This window comes from Pteropus alecto, unplaced genomic scaffold (genome assembly GCF_000325575.1).
Source record: "Pteropus alecto unplaced genomic scaffold, ASM32557v1 scaffold3, whole genome shotgun sequence".
NCBI classification, from domain to species: domain Eukaryota; kingdom Metazoa; phylum Chordata; class Mammalia; order Chiroptera; family Pteropodidae; genus Pteropus; species Pteropus alecto.
Window position 1 is genome coordinate 20,463,179 of NW_006442484.1, and position 3,147 is coordinate 20,466,325.

The 3,147-nt window shown below is 36.2% G+C and overlaps 1 pseudogene; it reads left to right on the plus strand.

The window, feature by feature from the left end:
• Positions 1-2,688: 2,688 nt before the first annotated feature.
• Positions 2,689-2,808, plus strand: LOC112470667 (annotated as a pseudogene).
• The last annotated feature ends 339 nt before the right edge of the window (positions 2,809-3,147 follow it).

Below are 3,147 nucleotides of genomic sequence, written 5' to 3' on the forward strand. Positions count from 1 at the left end.
TCTCTCGATAGTCATTTCTAATATTTTGAAAATTGTTTCGAGATATGAGTTTTTATGGTAAAAGGAGAACATTTGTATCTGTTCTTGTTTTGTACTGTGAAAAACTAGTGTGTAAAAGCTTCACCTTCTAATGGAAATTTGTATTTTGCAAAGAATCATCACAATGTCAATAATGTCATGAAGTCAATAATGTCAACATGGCTCAAGTCACTCTGTGCTTTGTGTTTTACAGGAAACTCAGGGGACCTCTAGTTATGCAGAGGATGATGATAACAGTAACAACATTACTTTGAGAAAAACTATATTATTAAATAAATAGTTAAAGCAACAACTATGACTATAAAATGGTTTGTTTGAAAGCTTACAATGAGAGCTTTACAATCTTTAATGGTCATTTCCTAATTAATCAAAGTTCCGTGTATCCAGATGTGATAACTCATTGAAATAGGGCCAATAATGTTAAAAGCAATTGCTTATTTCAAAATTATTTTGAAAACTCTTTGTAGCTAAGCTCTGGTTCTTTTATCCACTTACTATTTAAATACAGAGAAAAATAGATTATTTTGTTAATTCCAACTCTTCGTGTAAACGATCAGACATTTGGGCAAATTGACATACGATTATGTGTAATAGAGAAGTATTTAAGTTCCTTTGCTAGAGTGCAACAGATAAATTACCTTAAATACCTTTATAAATTTAACAGTGAGAGAGAAATTCTGATCTAGGGAAAAGTAAATGTGTTACAGGAATTTTAGTTTCTAAATGAATTTTAATATTCAACTGAAAAATTGTCATTTGCTTATAATGAGCTTTTGTGTTTTTCTCAGAAAAACAGAAAATACTACTTATGGAGGAAAGCAAAGTCCCTGTCCATTACTGGAAAATTTTTCTAATAACCAAAATATATATCTCACGGGAAGGAGAGAACAGATTATCTAAGTATAGCCTAGCTATTTATTGGCACATTAACTTGCTTTGCTTTCTCTGTTATAGAAGTGAGGGAGAGGGAGAAGAGAGAAAAGGAGAGAAGTGGAAAAGAGTGAAGGAGAAGAGAGAGGAGACATGATGGGAAGAAATGGAGAAGAAGAAAGACAAGAAAGGGAAGGGGAGAGTTGGAAGGCAAGGGAAGGAAGAAACGGAGTGAAGAGGAGAGGACAAGGGGAGGGGAGGAAATGAGGAGGGGGATGGGAAGAAAAGGAAAGTGAAGGGAGTAGGGAAGGAAGGAGAGGGTGAAGAGAGGGAAAGTGGATAGTAGAGGAGGATTAGGGAAATGAAAGGGAAGGGAAAAGAGCAAAGGAGAATTTTAAATGTGCATTTGTTCTGTTCTTTACGTTTGTCCCTACCCGTATATAGAAGGTTCTGCATTCCTTGGCTTCGGAATAGAAATTGTTTGATGGGAAAGCCCTTACCTGGCTTTGGAGAAAGCATGTGCTAATCCCATGAGGAAAGGCAAAGAGTGCTGGGGTGTGCAGGGTGGTGAGGAGGGGTAAAGAAAGAGGTAGAAGGGAAGAAAGAGAAGGAAGCTAATTGGCCAGACCCACAGTATTTGGCTGTGAGTAAAATGGGAATTTTTCATCACCCTTTTGAAGAAGGAAGGAGAACCCCAATAATGACTCGGATTAAATTTCCTTCTACAAAAGTAAGAAATGAGCTCCTAAAACTTTTTTTTTTTTAATTTAATTTTAAAAATAGATTAATGTGAAATTTTCTATATACTACAATGGAGGAAAAATAATTTTTCCTCTACTCATCTGGGTTTTTAGCTGGGGTCCCTGTAATAAAGAACAGATTAACAAGTAAAAAAAAAAAAAAGAAGAAGAAGAAGAAGAAGTTTATTAACATGAGTAGGTCCCTCATGTATATAGGGAGATATCCAGAGAAAATGATCACAGAGGTGTTTTATAATTCCAGCTTAAATCTCATTTTAGTAGAAAAAGGTGAGCGGGGATTAAAACCTCTCAGGGGAGATTAAATGACTTTTTAAAAAGAAAATGGGCCCTTGAAGAATAAAGAGAAGGTGTAAAGTTTGTGACAAAGTTCGTCTGTGTGCAGTGTCTACCTCCAGTCTTTTCTGAGATGAGTCAATCTTTCTTGGTTGATGAAACTCCTGGGAGAGGATTTACGACGCCTGAGTTCCTCTAGGAGGCTCCGTCTTTAGGCAGAATGGAGGAGTTCGAAGACAGCCTCTCCCTATATTTGCTGTTTTTCAAGTACCTACTGTTCAAAAATAATTAATATAACAAAGACACATATTTTGGGATGGCAACTCCTGAATTCTTACAGTCATATTTTGGGGTGATATATTTTCCTACCCTTCAGCACCCAAGTTTGAGAACGCAGCTTTGTATTTATCCTTTCTCAACTAGACCTTGAGGTTGCAGTTTTCTTTCACTTTTACAAAACACTTTTCATAGTGGGATCTCAATTGGCCAGCATAAAGTTTCACCCATTTTTACTTATAGATCTCCTTACTCATTTTCACTTATCAAACGTTTAGCGATAGAGTGTCACAGTTGGATCTGCAGCCTTGGATTCTTACAGAAACATTGCGCTAAACTAAATTTAATTTGGTGAATATTGCAGCAAGCACTCATTGAAGTCTACTGTATATGCCAGCCACTGGGCTAGCTGTAGAGAATTATCCCTGAAAAATAAGAATAAAATTCACGATTTAAGAATTACTTTTGGGTCTATGGCCATGCTACCCTGAACAAGCCTGATCTCGTCCGCTTCTCGGAAGCTAAGCAGGATCAGGCCTGGTTAGTACTTGGATGGGAGACCACCTAGAAAGACCAGGTGCTGTAGGCATAAAAAATAAAATAAAATAAATAAGAGATTGTAAGACGACAAGGTCCTTGCAATCTGTGAGGTCTGTGAAGGGTTGCCTCACCTAAAAAATAAATTAAAAAAGATAAAAAATTACTTTTGGGAGACCAGAACCTCCCTTATAACCCCAATTATTAATTTTAATGGCAGGAACTGAATCTTTTTTTTTTTTTTTCAGTTTACTAATTTAACAAATATTTATTTAGCTGCATTCATGGACAAGGCTTTGAGGAAGATAAAATTGGTCTCTGCCACTCAGACATATCATGTTGCAAGTGAGATGATGTTCGTGGAAGTTAATAGACAAATCTAAATTAGTAC